Raw genomic sequence first — 27445 nt, 5'->3', positions numbered from 1 at the left:
GTGGTCTTTTTTTTTATAAATCTACTTCAGACATTGGCTTGAGATGACGTCAATCACATCTTCACTCAACCCTGGAGTTCTTTTCATGTGGCCTAACTGTACTGGCCATAGGTTAAAAAAAAATTGAGGGGTTGATTAAACTCTTCCCGAATAAATGCTTCAATACATTCTTTGAACATAAATCTCGAGAAGTACCAACATTAGTACTGTTCTTTTTAAACTGACCCTATTAAAAAGATATCTGCATAAGCTACTCATACTCAGTCATAACTATTAATACATTAAACAGTTTTAGCTCCATACTAAAACATACAAATAGTGCCCCTGAAAAAATGTGTTTTTGAAAGTGCTAGCAGTTTTTTTTTTGTGCAGCAGCGCTTTGTATGATTTTTGCCTTAACCATGGATTTCATTTAGAAATCCATAAGTAATATATATGCTATAAAATAATTCTGCATATTCTGAAAAAAAATAATCAAATTGTGTTCAAAGAATCTATCAGAACAGTTTATATTTTCTTGAGGCCTCAAAACCTTTTTTTCTTTAGAGTTTTTAGTAGTGTTGGGGTTGAAACACTGCACATTTGAGGTTAACGTTTGACAATCAAATCTGAGATTACCTACCAAATTGTAGTTTAATACTATTGGTTGTTTGGTGTATCCTTTCTTATCCAGTGGACTGCAATACAGGACGAACTATTTCATATCTTCCTCCCTCTCCCTTGGACAGCTCTTTGTTGTTAAAACTTCAACGAAAGGTGCCTCTGACTGTCACTCTATGCATGTATTTGCATATTAAATACATAAATGTGGGTTTTCCCAGTGCTTGATAAGGATAGGTTACTTACCTCTAAATCCTAGTTCTCTTCCAGGGGAATCCTCAAAGTCCTAAGCACTGAATATTCCCGCCCACGTGCAGGGATCCCGAGCACATATAAACACACATGTATATACCTTAAATGTATATGTAGAAGAAAAAATTGTGTAAAGAATTGTGGTACATACATATCATTTGCAAGCAATCATGCAGTCTGTGTTGACAAACGGGCTAAAAATGCCTTATTTTTGTTAAGTTTGTCTTTAATAAAACTCTTCAACTAGAGTTAAAACGTTTCTGTAATCATAGAAGACAGAATAGGAAGCACTAGCAACCTCTTCTAGAGAGAAAACTGCAATGAAAATACAAATGTATTATTTAGCCAATAGGCTGCATCCAAATTAACATAGCCGAACTAAAAAACTAGCACCGTGCCTTTAAGGCCCTGAGAACCTCCAGTATGTATCCCACCATGCCTCATAGGTGAGAGTGAGGGGACAGTTGGGCTACAGTTAGGTCAGTACTTTTTTATTTTGGTTATGAGAGAAGTAGGATAAAAGATTAAATTGCTGTACCTCCAGAATTACGTCCAGGGAGGCGGGTGGGTTGCTTATGACTTTGATGAGGATTCACCTGGAAGAGAACTAGGATTTACAGGTAAGTACCTTACCCTTCTCTTCCAGAGGACCTTCATCAATAGTCATAAGCACTGAATAGATTAGCAAGCCCATCCCACACCCCTGCGGACGAAGAGGTGGATGAACAGGCAGTTTATTCATGCTAATTACATACATTTCTTAAAGAAGCCATACCCACTTGTGTGTCTGTCTTAGCATCTGAATCTAGACAATAATGCCTTGTAAAATAATGTACTGATCTCCACGTTGCGGCTTTGCAGATTTCGGAGATGGGCACATTCTTCAGAAGGGCTGTTGTTGCCACCTTGCCCTCTTGTCGAATCGGCTTTGGGTCTGGAAGTCAATTGTTTGTTAGCCAATTGGTAAGCAAATACAATACATGAGACTATCCACCTAGAAATAGTTTGCTTTGAGGCAGCTTTGCCCGTTCTCATGGGGCCATAATTTACAAATTTGTCCGATTCTCTTATATCTTTAGTCTTATCAAGATAATATTTTAACACTCTTTTTAGGTCTAGGGAGTGAAACGTTCTCTCTGCTGGCACATATGTTTTGAGAAAGAATGTTGGAAGAGAGATGGTCTAGTTAATATGGAAGTCAGACGCTACTTTAGCTAGGAATCTAGGATGGGTCCTCATAAGCCTGTTATCATGAAAACCTTGTAAGGTTCTTTAGGACAGAGAGCCTGAATTTTGCTGACTCTTCTGACTAAAGTAATAACAAGAAGAAAAGCTGTCTTCCATGTAAGCTGTTGCAAAGAGGCTTTGTGTATAGGCTCAAAGGGTGGAGCCATGAGGTTAGACAAGACCACATTCAATTCCCATGGAGGGGAAGGTCTACAAACTGGTGGAAATACTTTCCTTAAGCCCTCTAGAAAATCCTTAACCACTGACATTGTAAAGAATGATGCTTGAAAGGGTGATTTTCAGTAAGCAGCAATGGCTGACAGATGTACCTTAATTGATGAAAACTGCAGCCCTGATTTTGCAAGGTGAAGGAGGTAGAGTAGAATAACCTCCTCTTCAGCCAGAATTGAATTGGAGCCATTCTGGATATACCACACGTAGAATCTTTTTCACTTGAATGAATAGGAGAGCCGTGTTGAAGGTCTTTTGGACTCCTTTAGAATGTTTATGCATTTCTGTGAGAGGTGTAGAGGACTATACTGCAGGAATTGAGGAGCCATGCTGTCCAGCTCAGCGAGGGAAGGTTGGGATGAAATACCTTCCCCTCTAATTTGTGGAGAAGATCCGGTCTGCACGGAAGCCTCCTTTGAGGATTTTCTGATAGGTGGCGGAGATCCGTGTACCTCCATGTACGGGGGAATTCTGAGGCTATCAGTATCATCCTGGTTTTGGCCCTGTAGAATTTTTTGATCACTCTGGGAATCAGGGAAATGGGTGAAAAAGTGTAGAGAAATGTCTCTGACCACTATATCAACTGGGCATTCCCCTTTGTCTCTGGTCGGTAAAACCTGGATGCGAAGTTTTGGCATTTTTTGTTGATTTCATAGGCAAACAGGTCTACCTGAGGATACCCCCATTGTTGAAAAATGACTCTTACGTCATTGTGAAGCACCCAGTCGTGCGAGTCTGAGAAGCTTCAGCTGAGAGTCCACTTGTGTGTTCTGGGCTCCTAGGAGGTGAACCTCTGATCGACAACATCCTTGCTAGTAGCCAATGCCAGATTGTCTGCAACTCTCGAGATAGAGGGCGAGATTGTGTACCTCCCTGCTTTTTCAGATATTACATTGTGGTAGTGTTGTAGGTTTGGACTAAGATGAAGTTATCCTTGATGGATGGGTAAAAAAAACTTGAGGGCTTGATGAACTGCCCTCAACTCTAGCAGGTTGAATTGATATTGCTGCTCTTTGTCCGACCACAGTCCTTAAGCTTAGAAAGAGCCCATGTGGACCCCCCAGCCCTGAAGCGATGCATCCGTCACCAGCATTTGAGTAGGAATGCTCTGATGAAACGGGACTCCTATTAACAGATGCTGTCGGTGAGTCCACCATAGTGAGTTTTTACCACTAGTGACAGAATTATTCTGCCGTCCCATTTCTCTGCAAACTGACCACTGATCCTCCAAATTCTCTTGGAGGTGTCTCATGTGTAACCTGGCATTCAGAACAATGAAAAAGCAGGAGGCCATGGAACCTAGGAGTGATGCTATTTGTCTGGCTGTTGGTCTCAGAGTGTGAAGGATGCTGTGACACTTCTGCGCTGTTGATAATAGTCTCTCCTTTGAAGGATACATTTTTCGAGGTTTGTATCCAGTGTTGCTCCTAAGTATTGGGGCCTTTGGGTTGGAGTCTGTATAGACTTTTGTAGATTTACTTGGAAGACCGAGATTCTTGAAGGTATTCATGCTGATTTTGAGATGTTGCATCATCTGAATTGAAGTGCTGCTTTTCAGTAGCCAATTATCAAGGTATGGGTAAATAAAAACATTTTTCTTCCTTGGGTGTGCTGCTACTACTGCTATTCACTTGGAAAACGTGCACGGGCTGATTTTCAACCAAAGGGTAGTACCCTGTACTGGTAGAGTTGGGGTGCAAATACAAAACAGAGGAATTGGCGGTGTTTCACTGGGATGTGAAAATATGCATCCTGTAGTTCTATTGAACACATCCAGTCCCCTTGATGGAATTGGGGAAGTATTTGATGAAGGGCAAGCATTCTGAATTTTTCTTTGCAAATGTACATGTTGAGATGTCTCAGATCTAAAATAGGTCTGAAGTCTCTGTTTGAGCCTTTTTTCCACACCTTGAAATAGCGGGAGTGCACCCTTTTCCTCTCTGCGAAGGTGGAACTTCTTCAACAGCCCTTTTTCGTAGCAGAGTGAGAACCTCTTTTTGAAGGAGAGGTTGTTGATGATCAGCTCAGCTGTTTTTCTTCGTTGTACTGGAGGAAGAGGTGATTTGAAACATAGATAATACCCATTTGTGACACTATTTAGAACCCATTTGTCTTTGGTTATGGAGCGTCACTCGCTTATATAACTTGTAATACTTCCCCTTACTGGAGTGGGTGACAGGGTCAGAAGAAGCGATTTCCCATTGTTTCCCTGATGTTTTAGCTGCAGACTGATTATGTCTGTTTGCTCCTCGTTCCATTGTTTGTTTTCGGGACTGGTTGAAAGGTTGTCCTTGCCTTTGCTGTTGTCTTTAGCCCAGTGAGGGGTTTGAACCCTCTCCTGGTATGGACGTCTATCGTTTTCTGCGCCATTCCTTGCACTTTTCTAGACCGACAACCTTGAGTGTGTCCAGTTCAGACTTCATTTTGGCCATTTCTTTGTCTGTGTGGGACCCAAATAGAGAATTCCCAGTCAATGGGAGATTCATGATTCGATGTTGTGCCTCTGGTTTGAGGCTTGTTAGGCGGAGCCAAGATGATCCTCTTGCATATATACTATGCGCATACCCATATGCAGCTAGGCCCGAGCCGTCTGCAGCCGCGCTAATTACTTGATTGGTTACTAGACCTCCTTCCTGTGGGATTTCTTCGAAATCCTGTCTTCTCTGGTCAGTTTATCGACAAACCTGGTTAGTGAATCCCAGGGAGATCTACTGTATCTTCCTAAAAGTGCAGATGTACTAGATACCTTCATAAAGTAAGCAAAGGTACCACACATCTTTCTCCCCAAAGAGTTCAGATGTTTGCTTTCCTTATCTGGAGGAACTGCTGATGAGGACGCCACTGAATTGGTTTTCCTGGCTGCAGCTGAAATGAGAGTCCAGCAGAGGATCGGTTCAGAGAAATAATGGGCCCTGATCTGGGGCCTTGTATTTCTTTAGAATTCTTGCCGGTGCTGCACATAAGCTTCCTGGTGTGAGGAATGTATCCATGACTGGTTGCAAAAGTCCTGGAACCAGAGGAAGGAGATGCCTTGAAGAGAAGCAATAGTGCAGTGTTTCAAATATTACAGATGATGCCGCTGCAGGTTCAGGGAGGTCTATATTAAGCTTATGAGCTCCTCTGACCAACACTTAATTAAAAGGTGTTTATGTTGTCCACTGGAGAGACTCTCGCCGTAGGAGTGACTGTTAACGTGTGTGAGTAGATCTTAATAGACGACATAGATGCAGTAGACCAGGAAGGTGATCCGTGTCCTTGGTGATGGGATCCAGAACTTCGAAATCCTCTGGAAAATTAAGGTGATCTTTGTTTGGATGTTTGGGGTGATCTACTCCTTGTGCGTGACCGAGGAGTCCAGCGCCTTTTGTGCGGTGCGGGGTGACTTATAGAAGACGGTGCTGTTGCTCGCTTGGTTGGAGGCGTTGGTGATGGTGTCCTTGGAAGGGATCTTGAGGAAGAATGCATCCAAGAGTACTGCGAGTCCGGAGATTGATGGGCCGGGTTCTTGTTAAGTCTCTCCAACCATCTTGGATTTATAGGTAAGACTTGACCTCCTGAATGCGACAACCGAATAGACGCGGTGTGTCTCGAGGTCGAACGACAGTCCACTGTCGTCGACGTAGACCACTCATATCTCAACATCGAATGTCTTGGCATAGAGTGTGATGTCATCGGTGGTGTGTGTCTTGACGTCAAACGGCACCTCGTTCCCGTCAAGATAAACAGATCTTTGCCTTGACATCGACTTGTGTGACGTCATGTCCTCGACTGAGTATCAGCATGCCGGTGCTGGCTCGACATCAAAGCGGAGGGTGACAACCGGCGGAGACGTATCTTTTTAGGTCGACTGAGTTTTCATAGTCATATCCCTTGACGTCGATTGTGTCACCGTTGACAGACGAGTGCTTCTCGACATTGGTTGATGACGTTGATGCGACGACGACGGAACTGATGTTGACGCTGACTGAGAACAAACAGGTATTTTCCTACCTGCTGAGGTAGATCTTGCTCACCGTTTTTCTGTTGCACTTTTTTCTCTGGAGACCTTATGAAGAGAGGTGGATGTTGTCTTCTCCCTCTCTAGTAGGCCATGGAGCCAAAACCTCTCTCTGTCTTTCAATGTTCTTTTTCAAAGATTCTGGCAGTGATATCAGGTCTCAGGACAGTGGCTTTGAGGCAGGCACACTATGCAGACTGGGTGTGGATCAGCCTGATCCTTCCTTGTGCCACAAGCAGGGCATTTGACAAAAAAGGGATGGCATTTTAAGAGAAAATAAAATGTTATTTTAGTCAGAAAATGAAGGAAAAAAAAAGACGTCAAGTAAAATGTAGAAAGTTGAGTATTAATAGAATTTTTCTGGAAAGAAAAAAAACTCAGAAAATTAGAGCTCAATGCTCCAGGATCCTAACAGAAGGAGCTGGAAAAAAAGAACTGACCCAAGTGTAGCCCAACTGTCACCTCACTCTCACATTTGAGGCACGGTGGGATACTGGAGGTTCTTTGGTTCTGCAATGTTAAATTGAATGCAACCTATTAGCTAATAATGCCTTTGTATTTTCATTGCATGTTTCTCTCTATAGGAGATTGATAGTGCTTTCTATGCTCTCTTCTATGATTACAGAAACATTTGAACTCTAGTAAAAGAGTTTTATTAAAGAAAAACTTTACAAAAATAGGGCATTTTTAGCCTGTTTGTCAACATAGACTGCATGATTGCTAGCACATGTATATGATATATACGTACCAAGATTCTCTACACTATTTTTACTTCTACATCTACATTTAAGGTATATACATGTGTGTTTATATGTGCTCCGGGGTCTTTGCACGTTGGCGGGAATATTCAGTGCTTATGGCTATTGATGAGGACCTCTGGAAGAGAGCTGTTGGATACTGGAGAAAAAAAAGCAGACAATATAATCAGAAGATAGCCCCAAAGAGGATATCAACTGTCAGTTAAAGGCAGCAATTTGCATCCCAAACCTATAATTGTGTGCAGTATCACTTAGTTCTCCCATTCGATGGGCGTGAGACAAAGAAAATATACCTTATTATTTCATTATATAGACACCTGGAAATAACCAGAGCGACAGTTTTTATGAACATAAAAATAGGAAAAACGTAATATTGAAAAATTAAATGAGCATACAATAGCAATAAGGGCTCGCTGTTTTTTTTTTTTTTTTTTTAAAGCAATTTTGCATGCCTTAGGAAAGCTGCAATCAGTACTGTTGTCTAGTATTTACAAATGCAGTGCCATGAGCCTGCTTAGTTTTATAAGAGGACAAAAGTATGCACAGAGACAGAAGAACGTGTCCTAAGTATGTTTTCATATACACAGCAGTACTTCATTTCTATTCTAGAATATTGCTAAAACAAACAAAAAAAGCTGTCAGGCTAATACTTCCATTTTTAAACATACAGCTAATGGTTATCAAACTAGGTGTCTCTTACAAGAATCAAGTGTGTTAATTTCTTACTGTGTTTAAATAAGAAAGTTTAGTTCCCCGGTCATTTTAAACAAAAGAAATTTGAGTCTTAATGAAAGAAAAGGCAAGACTTACAAATCAGCAGTAGAGTAGCCATGAAAGATTTCTGTTAGATTTTATTACTATTCTTTACAGGTAAAGCCTTTGTTGTCAAATTATTGGAGAAGCAATATCCAAGAATCTAATCATTTTGTAAGCATATGAAAGTGAAATAAAGAAAATTGTAAAGGAGATTTTGGGCCTCTGGTATTAAAAGATTTGATGCTCATCTGAGTCGCCAGAAAACTGTTTCTTTTTAAAACACTCAATATACCATCTATTTAATACACCTTATCCTTAAGCTAAGTTTTACACTATTTGCAAATATGAGACATTTTTCAAAACTACAGTTAATGAACAAGTTACTTACCTTCGGTAATGCCTTTTCTGATGGATACACTAGCTACCTGTGCATTCCTCACCTAATGAATTCTCCCAATGCGCCAGCATTCTACGGACATTTTCTTCCTAGCTCTGCACATCAATGAGGACATCACAATTGCCAGACTCCCACGCAACGCCGTCTGACGTTATCGAGGCAATAAGAGGTCCTCGCCGTCGTGCTGTCAGTTTTCACCATTTTTTTTTTACGTACCTTTGAGGCGAACAGGTGACTACCGACAATACATACTTGACATGAATACATCAATCAATTCTGGAATACAATATTTAAATCAAAGATAAATTGCAAAATATCAAATATATATATATATATATATATATATATATATATATATATATGGAAAATATCACTTACCCAGTGTACATCTGTTCGTGGAATTAGTCGCTGCAGATTCACATGCTGTGCACATCCCACCATCTGGTGTTGGGCTCGGGGTGTTACAAGTTGTTTTTCTTCGAAGAAGTCTTTTCGAGTCACGAGATCGAGGGACTCCTCCCATTTCGGCTCCATTGCGCATGGGCGTCGACTCCATCTTAGATTGTTTTCACCCGCAGAGGGTGAGGTAGGAGTTGTATATGCTAGTAATAGTGCCCATGCAATGGAGTGAATACGTATGTACATAATGTAGTTTAAATTAATATATTTACAAATATACAGATGTTCAAGATCAACTTCTAAACGGCTACAGGCTCCCGGGGAGGCGGGTGGGCGCATGTGAATCTGCAGCGACTAATGCCACGAACAGATGTACACTGGGTAAGTGACATTTTCCGTTCAATGGCATGTGTAGCTGCAGATACACATGCTGTGCATAGACTAGTAAGCAGTTATCTCCCCAAAAGCGGTGGTTCAGCCTGTAGGAGTTGAAGTTGTTTGAAACAATGTTCGTAGTACTGCTTGGCCTACTGTGGCTTGTTGTGTCGTTAACACATCTACACAGTAGTGTTTGGTAAATGTATGAGGCGTAGACCATGTAGCTGCCTTACATATTTCGGTCATTTGAATATTTCCTAGAAAGGCCATGGTAGCACCTTTCTTTCTAGTTGAGTGTGCCTTTGGTGTAATAGGCAGTTCTCTTTTTGCTTTAAGATAACAGGTTTGAATGCATTTAACTATCCATCTAGCAATGCCTTGTTTAGAAATTGGATTTCCTGTATGAGGTCTTTGGAAAGCAATAAATAATTGTTTTGTTTTTCGAATTAGTTTTGTTCTGTCAATGTAGTACATTAACGCTCTTTTGATGTCTAATGTATGTAGTGCTCTTTCAGCTACAGAGTCTGGCTGTGGGAAGAACACTGGTAATTCTACTGTTTGATTTAAGTGGAACGGTGATATGACTTTTGGTAAAAATTTAGGATTTGTCTGTAGAACTACTTTATGCTTGTGTATTTGAATAAATGGTTCTTGTATGGTAAATGCTTGAATCTCACTTACTCTTCTTAAAGATGTGATGGCAATTAAAAATGCAACTTTCCATGTTAAGTATTGCATTTCACAAGAGTGCATGGGCTCAAAAGGTGGACCAATGAGTCGTGTTAAGACAATGTTGAGGTTCCATGAAGGAACTGGTGGTGTTCTTGGTGGTATAATTCTCTTTAGACCTTCCATAAATGCTTTTATGACTGGTATCCTAAATAGAGAAGTTGAGTGCGTAATTTGCAGGTAAGCTGAAATTGCTGTAAGATGTATCTTAATGGAAGAAAAAGCTAGCTTTGACTTTTGCAGATGTAGTAAGTATCCTACGATGTCTTTGGCAGATGCGTGTAAGGGTTGAATTTGATTATTATGGCAGTAATAAATAAATCTTTTCCACTTATTTGCATAGCAATGTCTAGTGGTAGGTTTCCTAGCTTGTTTTATGACCTCCATACATTCAAGTGTAAGGTCTAAGTGTCCGAACTCTAGGACTTCAGGAGCCAGATTGCTAGATTCAGCGATGCTGGATTTGGGTGTCTGATCTGTTGTTTGTGTTGCGTTAACAGATCTGGTATGTTTGGTAGTTTGACATGAGGCACTACTGAGAGGTCTAATAGTGTTGTGTACCAAGGTTGTCTTGCCCATCTTGGCGCTATTAGTATGAGTTTGAGTTTGTTTTGACTCAACTTGTTTACTAGATATGGAAGGAGTGGGAGAGGGGGAAAAGCGTAAGCAAATATCCCTGACCAACTCATCCATAACGCATTGCCCTGAGACTGATCTAGTGGGTACCTGGATGCGAAGTGTTGACATTTTGCGTTTTCCTTTGTTGCAAATAGATCTATTTGTGGTGTTCCCCAACTCTGGAAGTAAATATTCAGTATTTGGGGGTGAATCTCCCATTCGTGGATCTGTTGGTGATCCCGAGAGAGATTGTCTGCTAACTGATTCTGAATTCCTGGAATAAATTGTGCTATTAGGCGAATGTGGTTGTGAATCGCCCAATGCCATATTTTCTGTGCCAGGAGACACAACTGTGTTGAGTGTGTCCCTCCCTGTTTGTTTAGGTAATACATCGTTGTCATGTTGTCTGTTTTGACAAGAATGTGTTTGTGGCTTATTATGGGTTGAAATGCCTTCAGCGCTAGAAATACTGCCAATAGTTCTGAGTGATTTATGTGAAACTGTTTTTGGTGAGTGTCCCATTGTCCTTGGATGCTGTATTGATTGAGGTGTGCTCCCCACCCTATCATGGAGGCATCTGTTATTACATATTGTGGCACTGGGTCTTGGAAAGGCCGCCCTTGGTTTAAATTTATACTGTTCCACCATTGAAGCGAGGTGTATGTTTGGCGGTCTACCAACACCAGATCTAGAAGTTGACCCTGTGCCTGTGACCACTGTGATGCTAGGCACTGTTGTAAGGGCCGCATGTGCAACCTTGCATTTGGGACAATGGCTATGCATGAGGACATCATGCCTAGGAGCTTCATCTCCATTTTGACTTGTATTTTTTGTTTTGGATACATGGCCTGTATTACATTGTGAAATGCCTGAACCCTTTGTGGACTTGGAGTGGCAATCCCTTTTGCTGTGTTGATTGTCGCCCCTAAGTATTGCTGTGTTTGACACGGCAGAAGGTGTGACTTTGTGTAGTTGATTGAGAAACCTAGTTTGTGGAGGGTTTCTATGACATACTTTGTGTGTTGTGAACACCTTTCTAGCGTGTTGGTTTTGATTAACCAATCGTCTAGGTACGGGAACACATATTTGCTGCCTTCTGATATGTGCAGCTACGACTGCTAGGCACTTTGTAAAAACTCTTGGCGCAGTTGTTATTCCGAATGGCAACACCTTGAATTGGTAATGTATCCCTTGGAATACAAACCTTAAGTACTTTCTGTGTGAAGGATGTATCGGTATATGGAAATATGCATCCTTTAGGTCTAGTGTTGTCATGTAGTCTTGTTGTTTGAGTAGTGGGATTACGTCTTGTAATGTCACCATGTGAAAGTGATCTGATTTGATGTAGGTATTTAATGTTCGGAGATCTAATATAGGTCTCAGACTCTTGTCTTTTTTGGGTATGAGAAAGTAAACTCCTGTTCCTTTCTGGTGTTTTGGTACTAATTCTATTGCTTCTTTTAGTAGCAATGCCTGAACTTTTAGTCCTAGAAGATCTATATGTTGTTTTGACATATTGTGTGTTTTCGGTGGGACGTTTGGAGGGAATTTGAGAAATTCTATGCAATAACCATTCTGGATAATTGCCAGTACCCAAGTGTCTGTTATCTCCTCCCAATGTTTGTAAAATTGGCTTAGTCTCCCCCCCACAGGTGTTATGTGTTGGGGATGTGTGACTTGGAAGTCACTGCTTGTTTTGAGGGGTTTTGGGGTTTTGGAACTTCCCTCTATTTTTTTGGAATTGTGCCCCTCTATATTGCCCCCGAAAACTTCCCCGCTGATATTGGCTTTGACAAGTGGGCCTTGCTTGTGAGGTTGTGGCCTCTGTAGGCTGACCTCAAAACCCTCCCCTAAATTGTGTTTTGCGAAATGTGCCTCTGCTTTGTGGGGAGTAGAGTGCGCCCGTGGCTTTTGCGGTATCAGTATCTTTTTTGAGTTTTTCAATAGCAGTGTCGACTTCCGGCCCAAACAACTGCTGTTCATTAAAGGGCATATTCAGCACGGCTTTTTGTATTTCCGGCTTGAATCCTGACGTACGCAACCATGCGTGTCTCCTTATCGTTATTGCAGTATTTACTGTCCTTGCAGCCGTATCTGCTGCGTCCATTGATGACCGTATCTGATTATTGGAGATACTTTGTCTTTCTTCTATCACTTGTTGTGCCCTTTTCTGGAACTCTTTGGGTAAGTGTTCTATGAAATGCTGCATTTCTTCCCAATGAGCTCTATCGTATCTTGCCAAAAGTGCTTGTGAATTGGCAATACGCCATTGGTTTGCTGCTTGTGCAGCAACTCTTTTACCAGCAGCATCGAATTTGCGACTCTCCTTGTCTGGAGGTGGTGAATCTCCCGAGGTATGAGAGTTTGCTCTCTTGCGAGCTGCCCCAACAACCACAGAATTTGGTGTTAATTGCTGCATAATATAAACAGGGTCTGTTGGTGGTGGCTTGTACTTCTTCTCCACCCTTGGAGTTATGGCTCTGCCTTTTATAGGATCCTGAAATATTTGTTTGGAATGTTTTAGCATTCCTGGGAGCATAGGTAAGCTTTGGTATTGGCTATGAGTGGAGGAGAGTATTAAACAAAAAGTCATCTTCAATTGGTTCTGAATGCAAGGTGACGTTATGAAACGCAGCTGCCCTTGAGACCACCTGCGTGTAGGATGTACTGTCTTCAGGTGGCGACGGCCTCGCAGGTTAACAGTCTGGGCTGTTATCTGATACAGTAGCATCATAAAGGTCCCATGCATCAGGATCATCTTGACTCATTGCAGTATGAGTCGGGGATTGCATCAGTGGTGGAGTGGCTACCGGTGATGTGTGCATTGATGGTGGTGGAGTAGTTTGTCTTGCCACCTTTGCCTGTGGCTGCTTGTCCTTTTCTTGAAAGGCAAGTCTTCTTTTCATTTTAATTGGGGGAAGAGTGCTTATCTTCCCTGTGTCTTTTTGAATGTGGAGCCTTCTTTGAGTGTAGTCTGGCTCAACAGATTCAAGTTCCTCTCCGAACTTATGTCCTTGCATCTGGGAGGACAATCCCTGTTCCTCTGTGTAGGAACCTGTTTTCGGTTCCGAGGCTGGCTGTTTCGGAATCGAAATCTTTTCGGTCGTCTTTTTGGGCTCCGAGGAAACCTTCTTTATTTTCGGCGTCGTGGTGTCTCGGTGCCGAACCGTTTCGGTGCCACTGTCTCGGTGCCGAGTCTGCTCAGAGCCGCTGTCTCGGGCCAGAGATTGTTGTGTGGCGGTATCTCGATTGGAGTCGGATGACTTCGCCACATGCATGCCCTTTTTCGGTGTCGATGATCGGTCACCTATTTTTCGGGTTGAGCCATGGCCTGTTGGCAGTGGTGTCCCCTGGGCTTTTGTTGTCTTCTCGTGAGTTTTATGTTTTGACGTCTTACTCACGGTTTTCGGCGTTTCTTCGGGATCGAGCTCGTCCGAGTCAGATTCGTGGATGGAGAAGGCTTCTTCCTCCTCGAAACGCCCTTGTCCTGTCGGCGCCGACGCCATCTGCAGTCTTCTCGCTCTTCGGTCTCTTAATGTCTTCCTCGACCGAAACGCTCAACAGGCTTCACAGGTATCCTCCTTGTGCTCTGGAGACAGACACAAGTTACAAACCAGATGCTGATCTGTATATGGATACTTGTTATGACATTTTGGGCAGAAGCAGAATGGGGTCCGTTCCATCAGCCTTGAAGAGACACGTGGTCGGGACGACCAGGCCCAGACGGGGGGATCGAAAAAACCCCGAAGGGCCACCGGAGCTCTTCAAAAGTCGGTGTCGATCTGTTGTAACTAACCCGATACCGAACGCAAACAATACCGACGCTTTTTCCGAGATTCTAACTAACTTTCCGACCCGAAACACAGAGCGAAAAGGAACACGTCCGAACCCGATGGCGGAAAAAAAACAATCTAAGATGGAGTCGACGCCCATGCGCAATGGAGCCGAAATGGGAGGAGTCCCTCGATCTCGTGACTCGAAAAGACTTCTTCGAAGAAAAACAACTTGTAACACTCCGAGCCCAACACCAGATGGCAGGATGTGCACAGCATGTGTATCTGCAGCTACACATGCCATCGAACATATATGGAAAATGTCACTTACCCAGTGTACATCTGTTCGTGGCATTAGTCGCTGCAGATTCACATGCTGTGCACAGTCCGCCATCTGGTGTTGGGCTCGGAGTGTTACAAGTTGTTTTTCTTCGAAGAAGTCTTTTCGAGTCACGAGACCGAGGGACTCCTCCCATTTCGACTCCATTACGCATGGGCGTCGACTCCATCTTAGATTGTTTTGCCCGCAGAGGGTGAGGTAGGAGTTGTGTATGCTAGTAATAGTGCCCATGCAATGGAGTGAATGCGTATGTACATAATAAAGTTTTAAGTAATATATTTACAAATGTTTAAGATCTACTTCTAAACGGCTACAGGCTCCCGGGGAGGCGGGTGGGCGCATGTGAATCTGCAGCGACTAATGCCACGAACAGATGTACACTGGGTAAGTGACATTTTCCGTTCGATGGTATGTGTAGCTGCAGATACACATGCTGTGCATAGACTAGTAAGCAGTTATCTCCCCAAAAGCGGTGGTTCAGCCTGTAGGAGTTGAAGTAGTTTGAAATAATGTTCTTAATACAGCTTGACCTACTGTTGCTTGTTGTGCAGTTAGCACATCTACACAGTAGTGCTTGGTAAATGTATGAGGCGTAGACCATGTTGCTGCCTTACATATTTCGTTCATTGGAATATTTCCTAGAAAGACCATGGTAGCACCTTTCTTTCTGGTTGAGTGTGCCTTTGGTGTAATAGGCAGTTCTCTTTTAGCTTTAAGATAGCAGGTTTGAATGCACTTAACTATCCATCTAGCAATGCCTTGTTTTGAAATTGGATTTCCTGTATGAGGTTTTTGAAAGGCGATAAATAGTTGTTTTGTCTTTCGAATTAGTTTTGTTCTGTCAGTAGTGCTCTTTTGATGTCTAATGTATGTAGTGCTCTTTCGGCTACTGAATCTGGCTGTGGGAAGAACACTGGTAATTCTACCGTCTGATTTAAGTGGAACAGTGAGATTACTTTTGGTAAAAATTTAGGATTGGTCCGTAGAACAACTTTATTTTTGTGAATTTGAATAAATGGTTCTTGAATGGTAAATGCTTGAATTTCACTCACTCTTCTTAGAGATGTGATGGCAATTAAAAATGCAACTTTCCACGTTAAGTATTGCATTTCACAAGGTTGCATGGGCTCAAAAGATGGACCCATGAGTCGTGTTAGGACAATGTTGAGGTTCCATGAAGGAACTGGTGGTGTTCTTGATGGTATAATTCTCTTTAGGCCTTCCATAAACGCCTTTATGACTGGTATCCTAAACAATGAAATTGAGTGCGTAATTTGTAGGTAAGCCAAAATTGCCGTAAGATGTATTTTAATGGAAGAGAAAGCTAGGTTCGATTTTTGCAAATGTAGTAAGTATCATACTATTTCTTTTGCAGATGCGTGTAAAGATTGAATTTGATTATTATGGCAGTAATAAACAAATCTTTTCCACTTATTTGCATAGCAGTGTCTAGTGGTAGGTTTTCTAGCTTGTTTTATGACCTCCATACATTCCTGTGTGAGGTCTAAGTGCCCGAATTCTAGGATTTCAGGAGCCAAATTGCTAGTTTCAACGATGCTGGATTTGGATGTCTGATCTGTTGTTTGTGTTGTGTTAACAGATCTGGTCTGTTGGGTAGTTTGACATGAGGTACTACTGAAAGGTCTAGTAGTGTAGTGTACCAAGGTTGCCTTGCCCATGTTGGTGCTATTAGTATGAGTTTGAGTTTGTTTTGACTCAACCTGTTTACTAGATATGGAAGAAGAGGGAGAGGGGGAAAAGCGTACGCAAATATCCCAGACCAGTTCATCCATAGAGCATTGCCTTGGGATTGATCTTGTGGGTACCTGGATGCGAAGTTTTGGCATTTTGAGTTTTCCTTTGTTGCAAATAGATCTATTTGAGGTGTTCCCCAAATTTGAAAGTAATTGTTTAGTATTTGGGGGTGAATTTCCCATTCGTGGGTTTGTTGGTGATCTCGAGAGAGATTGTCTGCCAACTGGTTCTGAATCCCTGGAATAAATTGTGCTATTAGGCGAATGTGGTTGTGAATCGCCCAATGCCATATTTTTTGTGTTAGGAGGCACAACTGTGTCGAGTGTGTCCCTCCCTGTTTGTTTAGATAATACATTGTTGTCATGTTGTCTGTTTTGACAATAATGTATTTTTGGGTTATTATGGGTTGAAATGCTTTCAGCGCTAGAAATACTGCTAACAGTTCTAAGTGATTTATGTGAAACTGCCTCTGATGTATGTCCCATTGTCCTTGGATGCTGTGTTGATTGAGGTGTGCTCCCCACCCTGTCATGGAAGCATCCGTCGTTATGACGTATTGTGGCACTGGGTCTTGGAAAGGCCGCCCTTGGTTTAAATTTGTACTGTTCCACCATAGAAGCGAGATGTATGTTTGGCGGTCTATCAACACCAGATCTGGACGTTGACCCTGTGCTTGTGACCATTGTGATGCTAGGCACTGTTGTAAGGGCCGCATGTGCAATCTTGCGTTTGGGACAATGGCTATGCATGAAGACATCATGCCTAGGAGTTTCATTACCATTTTGACTTGTATCTTTTGTGTTGGATACATGTCCTGTATTACCTTGTGAAATGTTTGAACCCTTTGTGGACTTGGAGTGGCAATCCCTTTTGCTGTGTTGATTGTCGCTCCTAAGTATTGCTGTGTCTGACACGGCAAAAGGTGTGACTTCGCGTAGTTGATGGAGAAACCTAGCTTGTGAAGGGTCTGTATGACATAGTTTGTGTGCTGTGAACACTGTCTTAGCGTGTTGGTTTTGATTAACCAGTCATCTAAGTACGGGAACACATGTATTTGCTGCCTTCTGATATGTGCAGCTACTACTGCCAGGCATTTTGTAAAAACTCTTGGCGCAGTTGTTATTCCGAATGGCAACACTTTGAATTGGTAATGTATTCCTTGGAATACGAACCTTAGGTATTTCCTGTGTGAAGGATGTATTGGTATATGGAAATACGCATCTTTTAGGTCTAATGTTGTCAAGTAATCTTGCTGTTTGAGCAGTGGGATTACGTCTTGTAACGTGACCATGTGAAAGTGGTCTGATTTGATGTAGGTATTTAGTGTTCTGAGATCTAGTATTGGTCTCAGAGTTTTGTCCTTTTTGGGTATTAGAAAGTACAGTGAGTAAACTCCTGCGTTTTTTTTGTAGATTTGGTACTAATTCTATTGCGTCCTTTTGTAGCAATGCTTGAACTTCTAGTCCTAGAAGATCTATATGTTGTTTTGACATATTGTGGGTTTTCGGTGGGACGTTTGGAGGGAATTGGAGAAATTCTATGCAATAACCATGCTGGATAATTGCTAAGACCCAAGTGTCTGTTGTTATTCCTTCCAAAAGTTTGTAAAATTGGCTTAGTCTTCCCCCCACAGGTGTTATGTGATAGGGTTGTGTGACTTGTGAGTCACTGTTTATTTTGAGGATTTTTGGGGCGTTGAAATTTTCCTCGATTTCGTGGGAATTGGCCCCCTCTATATTGCCCCCGAAAACCTCCCCTTTGATATTGACCCTGGTAAGTAGGCCTTGTTTGTGAGGTTGTGGTTTCTGTGGGTTGACCTCGAAACCCTCCCCTAAAAGGTGTTTTCCGAAATGTGCCTCTGCTCTGCGAGGAGTAGAGTGCGCCCAAGGCTTTGGCTGTATCCGTGTCTTTTTTGAGTTTCTCAATGGCAGTGTCAACTTCCGGCCCAAACAATTGCTGTTCATTAAATGGCATATTGAGCATAGCTTGTTGGATTTCCGGCTTGAACCCTGAAGTGCGCAGCCATGCGTGCCTTCGTATCGTGATTGCAGTGTTTATTGTCCTTGCAGCTGTATCTGCTGCATCCATGGAAGACCGTATCTGATTATTTGAGATACTTTGTCCCTCTTCTACCACCTGTTGCGCTCTTTTTTGGAACTCCTTGGGTAAGTGTTCGATGAAATGTTGCATTTCATCCCAATGAGCTCTGTCGTATCTTGCCAAAAGTGCTTGTGAATTGGCAATACGCCATTGATTTGCTGCTTGTGCTGCAACCCTTTTTCCCGCAGCATCAAATTTGCGGCTCTCTTTGTCTGGAGGTGGTGCGTCTCCTGAGGTATGAGAGTTGGCTCTCTTACGAGCTGCCCCGACAACTACGGAGTCTGGTGTTAGTTGTGTTGTAATATAGATTGGATCTGTTGGCGGTGGCTTGTACTTTTTGTCCACCCTTGGAGTTATGGCTCTGGCCTTTAACTGGATCCTGAAATATTTGCTTTGAATGTTTTAGCATTCCTGAGAGCATGGGAAGGCTTTGGTACTGGCTATGGGTGGAGGATAGGGTGTTAAACAGAAAGTCATCCTCAAATGGTTCAGAATGTAAGGTGACGTTGTGAAATTCGGCTGCCCTTGCGACCACCTGTGTGTAGGATGTACTGTCCTCAGGTGGTGACGGTTTTGTGGGATAGGAGTCTGGGCTGTTGTCAGACACTGGAGCATCATAAAGGTCCCATGCATCGGGATCATCCTGACTCATTGTAGTATGAGCTGGTGAGTGCATCAGTGGTGGAGTTGTTGCTGGTGATGCATGTATTGACGGTGGTGGAGACGGTGGTGGGGTTGTTTTCCTTGCCACTTTTGCCTGTGGTTGCTTGTCCTTTTGTTGAAAGGCAAGTTTCCTTTTTATTTTGATTGGGGGAAGAGTGGTTATCTTCCCTGTGTCCTCATGAATATGAAGCCTTCTTTGCGTGTAGTCAGGCTCTACAGCTTGAAGCTCCTCTCCAAATCTATGTAATTGGGAGGTTAATCCTTGTTCCTCTGTATAGGAACTAGTTTTCGGCTCCGAGGTTGGATGTTTCGGAAACGAAACCTTTTCGGAAGTCTTTTTAGGCTCCGAAGAAACCTTCTTTGTTTTCGGCATGGTGTCTCAGTGCCGAAATTCTTCTGTGCCGCTGTCTCTGTGCCGATGTTTCTCGGAGCCGCTGTCTCGGCTCCGAGGTTGCTGTGTGGCGGTATCTCGACCGGAGTCGGATGACTTCGACACCAGCATGCCCTTTTTCGGTGCCTTGGATCGGTCACCTAGTTTTCGGGTTAAGCCATGGCCTGTTCGCGGTGGCGTCCCCTGGGCTTTTGTGGACTTTTCTTGAGTCTTGATTTTCGACGTTTTACTCACGGTTTGGTGTGTTTCTTCGGCGTCGAGTTCTTCAGAATCCGACTCGCGGATGGAGAAAGCTTCTTCTTCCTCCTCGAAACGTTCTTGACCTGTCGGCGTGGACGCCATTTGTAGTCTACTGGCTCTTCGGTCTCTCAGCGCCTTCCTCGACCGAAACGCTCGACAGGCTTCACAAGTATCCTCCTTGTGCTCGGGGGACAAGCACAAGTTACAGACCAGATGCTGATCCGTATACGGGTACTTGTTATGGCATTTTGGGCAGAAGCGGAATGGGGTCCGTTCCATCAGCCTTGAAGTCGCACGTGGCCGGGCCTACCAGGCCCCGACGGTGGATTGAAAAAACCCCGAAGGGCCACCGGAGCTCTTCAAAATTCGGTGTCGATTTGTTCCAACTAACCCGATACCGAACGCAAACAATACCGACGATTTTTTTCCGAGATTCTAACTAACTTTCCGACCCGAAACACGGAGCAAAAAGGAACACGTCCGAACCCGATGGCGGAAAAAAAACAATCTAAGATGGAGTCGAAGCCCATGCGCAATGGAGTCGAAATGGGAGGAGTCCCTCGGTCTCGTGACTCGAAAAGACTTCTTCGAAGAAAAACAACTTGTAACACTCCGAGCCCAACACCAGATGGACTGTGCACACCATGTGTATCTGCAGCTACACATGCCATCGAACATATATATATATTTTGTGTGTGTGTGTGTGTGTGTGTGTAAGGAAATGCCTCCTTGGCATGGTTACCCCCTGACTTTTTGCCTTTGCTGATTCCAAGTTATGATTTGAAAGTGTGCTGAGGCCTGCTAATCAGGCCCCAGCAACCAGTGTTCTTTCCCTAACCTGTACTTTTGTTTCCACAATTGGCACACCCTGGCATCCAGGTAAGTCCCTTGTAACTGGTACTCTAACTACGTGTGGGTGTATTGTACTGGGAGAAAACTAGGCGCTCTGGGCAGCGAGGTGAATATCAACGAAGAATGTCGAATCTCAAAATGGTGCACTCTTGAAAGACCACACCCAAAAGGTCTACATAGATGCTAAAAGCACTATTGCAAATATAAAGTACAAGAGGCACTCATTATAACATGAAAAATAATAGTACTCATAAGTCAGTATACATAGGTAATGTTTTGTCATATATTTCTGAAAATTAATAGGATTATTTCCAACATAATCCCCAATTACAGTATCACTGTCCAAATCCAAATAGTAGAATTAATTGATCTCTTGTTCCAAGATTGCTATGATCCAAAGTCCAAGTCCAGATTTTTCTAATCAATGTTCAATCATACTCTTCAAAAGATGATATAGCTTATTATTTAAACTTTAGCAGCCGCATCAAAATTGATAGTCAGTCCAGATTTTCTCAAATCAAGGTTCAATCATATTCTTCAAAGGATGATATAGCTTATTATTTAAATTTTAGCAGCCGCATCCAAATTGATAGCCGCTGGGAGTCGCGTAACTAGTTAGCTTGGAGGAGTCTCGTTCGTTATCGGAATTAACCAGACAAATCGCTCCACCAACTAAGAAAGGCCATGCACCACCACCCACAGAATCGAGAAAGAGCTATCAATCTGTCAATCCTTTCCGTGTCCGGGCCGGGTGTAACTGGTACCCCTGGTACCAAGGGCCCAGAATCAGGGAAGGTCTCTAAGGTCTGCAGCGTGTCTTATGCCACCCTGGGGACCCCTCACGCAGCACAGACACACTGCTTGCCAGATTGTGTGTGCTGGTGGGGATAAAATGACTAAGTCAACATGGCACTCCCCTCAGGGTGCCAAGCCAACCTCACACTGCCTATAGGTATAGATAAGTCACCCCTCTAGCAGGCCTTACAGCCCTAAGGCAGGGTGCACTATACCATAGGCGAGGGCATTGGTGCATGAGCACTATGCCCCTACAGTGTCTAAGCAAAACCTTAGACATTGTAAGTGCAGGGTAGCCATAAGAGTATATGGTCTGGGAGTCCGTTATGCACGAACTCTGCAGCACCATAATGGCTACACTGAAAACTGGGACGTTTGGTATCAAACTTCTCAGCACAATAAATGCACACTGATGCCAGTGTACATTTTATTGTAAAATACACCCCAGAGGGCCTCTTAGAGATGCCCCCGAAACCTTAACCGACTACCAGTGTAGGCTGACTAGTTTTAGCAGCCTGCCACACACCAGCCATGTTGCTGGCCACATGGGGAGAGTGCCTTTGTCACTCTGTGGCTAGTAACAAAGCCTGTACTGGGTGGAGGTGCTTCTCACCTCCCCCTGCAGGAACTGTAACACCTGGCAGTGAGCCTCAAAAGCTCACCCCCTTTGTTACAGCACCCAAGGGCACTACAGCTAGTGGAGTTGCCCGCCCCCTCCGGCCAAGGCCCCACTTTTGGCAGCAAGGCCGGAGCAGATAATGAGAAAAACAAGGAGGAGTCACTGGCCAGTCAGGACAGCCCCTAAGGTGTCCTGAGCTGAGGTGACTGACTTTTAGAAATCCTCCATCTTGCAGATGGAGGATTCCCCCAATAGGATTAGGGATGTGCCCCCCTCCCCTCAGGGAGGAGGCACAAAGAGGGTGTAGCCACCCTCAGGGCTAGTAGCCATTGGCTACTAACCCCCCCAGACATAAACACCCCCCTAAATTGAGTATTTAGGGGCCCCCAGAACCAAGCAAGATAGATTCCTGCAACCTAAGACGAAGAAGGACTGCTGAGCTGAAAAACCTGCAGAGAAGACGGAGACACCAACTGCTTTGGCCCCAGCTCTACCGCCTGTCTCCCCATTTCTAAAGAACTGCTCCAGCGACGCGTTCCACAGGGTCCTGCGACCTCTGAAGCTTTAGAGGACTACCCTGCATCTAAAAGGAACAAGAACTCCCGAGGACAGCGGCTCTGCTCCACAAAGACTGCAAGTTTGCAACAAAGAAGCAACTTTGAAAGAACACACGTTTCCCGCCGGAAGCGTGAGACTTTGCACTCTGCACCGACGCCCCCGGCTCGACTTGTGGAGAACCAACACTACAGGGAGGACTCCCCGGCGACTGCGAGCCCGTGAGTAGCCAGTGTTGACCCCCCTGAGCCCCCACAGCGACACTGCAGAGGGAATCCCAAGGCTCCCCCTGACCGCGACTGCCTGCTTTAAAGACCCGACGCCTGGTAAGGACACTGCACCCGCAGCCCCCAGGACCTGAAGGATCCGACCTCCAGTGCAGGAGCGACCCCCAGGTGGCCCTCTCCCTTTCCCAGGTGGTGGCTACCCTGAGGAGCCCCCCGCTTGCCTGCATCGCTGAAGAGACCCCTTGGTCTCCCATTGAACTCCATTGCAAACCAGACGCCTGTTTGCACACTGCACCCGGCCGCCCCTGTGCCGCTGAGGGTGTACTTTTTGTGCTGACTTGTGTCCCCCCCAGTGCCCTACAAAACCCCCCTGGTCTGCCCTCCGAAGACGCAGGTACTTACCTGCTGGCAGACTGGAGCCAGGGCACCCCCTTCTCCATTGAAGCCTATGTGTTTTGGGCACCACTTTGACCTCTGCACCTGACCGGCCCTGAGCTGCTGGTGTGGTAACTTTGGGGTTGCCCTGAACCCCCAACGGTGGGCTACCTTGGACCTAACTTTGAACCCTGTAGGTGGTTTACTTACCTGCAAAACTAACAAACACTTACCTCCCCCAGGAACTGTTGAAAATTGCAGTGTCCAGTTTTAAAATAGCTTATTGCCATTTGTGTGAAAACTGTATATGCTATTTTGCTAATTCAAAGTTCCTAAAGTTCCTAAGTGAAATACCTTTCATTTAAAGTATTGTTTGTAAATCTTGAACCTGTGGTTCTTAAAATAAACTAAGAAAATATATTTTTCTATATAAAAACCTATTGGCCTGGAATTGTCTTTGAGTGTGTGTTCCTCATTTATTGCCTGTGTGTGTACAACAAATGCTTAACACTACCCTCTGATAAGCCTACTGCTCGACCACACTACCACAAAATAGAGCATTAGAATTATCTTTTTGCCACTATCTCACCTCTGAGGGGAACCCTTGGACTCTGTGCATGCTATTTCTTACTTTGAAATAGTACATACAGAGCCAACTTCCTACAGTGTGTATGTACATAATGTGTATTAAAATAATATTTATTTACAAATTTACAATACTTATTCAACTAACAACGGCTACACGCTCCCGGGGAGGTGGGAGGGCGCATGTGAATCTGCAGCGTCTCATGCCACGAACAGATGTACACTGGGTAAGTGACATTTTCCGTTCGGTGGCATGTGTAGCTGCAGATACACATGCTGTGCATAGACTAATAAGCAGTAATCTCCCCTAAGAAGCGGTGGCTTAGCCTGTAGGAGTTGAAGTTGTTTGAAATAAAGTTCGTAGTACTGCTTGTCCTACTGTGGCTTGCTGTGTTGTTAACACATCCACGCAGTAATGTTTGGTAAACGTATGAGGCGTAGACCATGTGGCTGCCTTACATATTTCAGTCTTTGGAATATTGCCTAGAAAGGCCATAGTAGCACCTTTCTTTCTAGTCGAGTGTGCCTTTGGTGTTATAGGCAGTTCTCTTTTTGCTTTGAGATAACAGGTTTGAATGCATTTAACTATCCATCTGGCAATGCCTTGTTTGGATATTGGATTCCCTGTATGAGGTTTTTGAAAAGCAAGGAACAGTTGTTTTGTTTTCCGAATATGTTTTGTTCTATCAATGTAGTACATTAAAGCTCTTTTGATGTCTAATGTATGTAGAGCTCTTTCAGCTACAGAATCTGGTTCTGGAAAGAACACTGGAAGTTGATTTAAGTGGAACGGTGATATGACTTTTGGTAAGAACTTAGGATTTGTTCGTAAAACTACTTTATTATCTGAATAAAGGGTTCTTGTATGGTAAATGCCTGTATTTCACTTACTCTTCTTAGAGATGTGATGGCAATTAGAAATGCTACTTTCCATGTTAAATATTGTATCTCACATGAGTGCATGGGTTCAAACGGTGGACCTATGAGCCGTGTTAAGACAATGTTGAGGTTCCACGAAGGAACTGGTCGTGTTCTTGGTGGGATAATTCTTTTTAGGCCCTCCATAAAAGCCTTTATGACTGGGATCCTAAAGAGTGAAGTTGAGTGCGTAATTTGCAGATAAGCTGAAATTGCGGTGAGATGTATTTTAATGGATGAAAAAGCTAGCTTTGACTTTTGTAAGTGCAGTAAGTAGCTTACGATGTCTTTAGCAGATGCGTGTAAGGGTTGAATTTGATTAGTATGGCAGTAATAAACAAATCGTTTCCATTTATTTGCATAGCAATGTCTTGTGGTAGGTTTTCTAGCTTGTTTTATGACCTCCATACATTCATGTGTAAGGTCTAGATGTCCGAATTCAAAGACTTCAGGAGCCAAATTGCTACATTCAGTGATGCTGGATTTGGGTGCCTGATCTGTTGTTTGTGTTGAGTTAACAGATCTGGTCTGTTTGGCAGTTTGACATGAGGCACTACTGAAAGGTCTAGTAGTGTTGTGTACCAAGGGTTGTCTTGCCCAAGTTGGTGCTATTAGTATGAGTTTGTTTTGACTCAATTTGTTTACTAGATATGGAAGGAGAAGCATATGCAAATATCCCTGACCAACTCATCCATAACGCATTGCCCTGATACTGATCCTGTGGGTACCTGGATGCGAAGTTTTGGCATTTTGTGTTTTCTTTTGTTGCAAATAGATCTATTTGTGGTGTTCCCCATCTTTGGAAGTAAGTGTTTAGTATTTGGGATTGAATCTCCCATTCGTGGATCTGTTGGTGATCCAGAGAGAGATTGTCTGCTAACTGGTTCTGAATTCCTGGAATGAACTGAGCTACTAGGCGAATGTGGTTGTGAATTGCCCAATGCCAAATTTTCTGTGCCAGGAGACACAACTGTGTTGAGTGTGTTCCTCCCTGTTTGTTCAGATAATACATCGTTGTCATGTTGTCTGTTTTGACAAGAATGTGTTTGTGTGTTAGTATAGGTTGAAAAGCTTTCAACGCTAGAAATACTGCCAGTAATTCTAAGTGATTTATGTGAAACTGTCTCTGTTGAGTGTCCCATTGCCCTTGGAAGCTGTGTTGGTTGAGGTGTGCTCCCCACCCTATCATGGAGGCATCCGTTGTTATTACGTATTGAGGCACTGGGTCTTGGAAAGGCCGCCTTTTGTTTAAATTTATAGTGTTCCACCATTGAAGCGAGGTGTATGTTTGGCGGTCTATCAACACTAGATCTTGAAGTTGACCCTGTGCCTGTGACCATTGTGATACTAGGCACTGTTGTAAGGGCCGCATATGCAATCTTGCGTTTGGGACAATGGCTATGCATGAGGACATCATGCCTAGTAGTTCCATCACTATCTTGACTTGTATCTTTTGTTTTGGGTGCATGCCCTGTATTACTTTGTGAAATGCCTGTACCCTTTGTGGACTTGGAGTGGCAATCCCTTTTGTTGTGTTGATTGTCGCTCCTAAGTACTGTTGTATTTGACACGGCTGAAGGTGTGACTTGTTGTAGTTGAGTGAGAAACCTAGTTTGTGAAGGGTTTCTATGACATACTTTGTGTGTTGTGAGCACCGTTCCTGCGTGTTGGTTTTTATTAACCAATCGTCTAGGTACGGGAACACATGTATTTGCTGTCTTCTGATATGAGCAGCCACTACTGCCAGGCATTTTGTAAAAACTCTTGGCGCAGTTGTTATCCCGAATGGCAACACTTTCAATTGGTAATGTACCCCTTGGAATACAAACCTTAAGTACTTTTTGTGTGAAGGATGTATCGGTATATGGAAGTACGCATCCTTTAGGTCTAGTGTTGTCATGTAGTCTTGTTGTTTGAGCAATGGGATTACGTCCTGCAGTGTCACCATGTGAAGGTGATCTGATTTGATGTAGATATTTAATGTTCTGAGATCTAATATAGGTCTTAGAGTTTTGTCTTTTTTGTGTATGAGAAAGTACAGTGAGTAAACTCCTCTTCCTCTCTGATGAATTGGGACCAACTCTATTGCATCTTTTTGCAACAACGCTTGAACTTCTAGTTGTAGAAGATCTATGTGTTGTTTTGACATGTTGTGTGTTTTCGGTGGGACATTTGGAGGGAAGAAATGGTTTCTTACCTGTAACTCCAGTTCTCTCGTAGGGGTATTTCCATGATAGTCATAAGCACTGAATAGTTCCGCGCGCCTGCGGGGACCCCGGAGCACTGTTGTGTAGTATATTCTTAAGTGCAATCATCAGCTCCTTGACAAAAAGGTCTGTGAAAAACACTTAAGAATAACAATGTGCAGCCTATGTGAACAGCTACACAGGCCAAATTGTTAGAAGAAAAAAACAGTTGTAGTGTAAATTTCACGTTTAAACCTCTATTTATTCTATAAATACATAAATAAATACATTCTCATATTTTATTTACACCTCTCATGAGAATAAAACAATGTAGGGCAGTGTAGCCCATAGGCTGCCATTATACAGAATGAAAATAGAGCTGTGCCTTTAAGAAAGTAAAGTCTTCCTGTTTCCCATCATGCACAGCAAAAGGCAGTTGCCTCAGTTCTTTTTTGGAGGATATTAACCTGACATGAAGAAAAAACAAAACATTTGTTGGAGTACCAACCTCCATAATATTCATGTTCTATGTCAACTCCACCGGGGAGGAGGGAGGGTTGCTTATGACTATCATGGAAATACCCCTACGAGAGAACTGGAGTTACAGGTAAGAAACCATTTCTTCTCTCGTAGGGGATTTCCATGTATAGTCATAAGCACTGAATAGAGTAGCAAGCCCATCCCCATAACCGCGGTGGAGTAGATATAAGAATACTGAGAAAAACATGA

At 43.3% G+C, this 27445-nt stretch overlaps 1 protein-coding gene across 2 annotated transcripts in view; it reads right to left on the bottom strand.

Moving 5' to 3' along the window:
• DAZL (deleted in azoospermia like) overlaps positions 1-27445 on the bottom strand; it is a 580342-nt gene that overhangs the window by 411951 nt on the left and 140946 nt on the right. The gene's annotated exons all lie outside the window — the stretch shown is intronic.

The sequence above is a fragment of the Pleurodeles waltl genome, chromosome 10 (assembly GCF_031143425.1).
Source record: "Pleurodeles waltl isolate 20211129_DDA chromosome 10, aPleWal1.hap1.20221129, whole genome shotgun sequence".
Taxonomy (NCBI): Eukaryota; Metazoa; Chordata; class Amphibia; order Caudata; family Salamandridae; genus Pleurodeles; species Pleurodeles waltl.
Note: the sequence above shows the minus strand (reverse complement) of the source record. Positions and strands in the feature narration are given on the sequence as shown.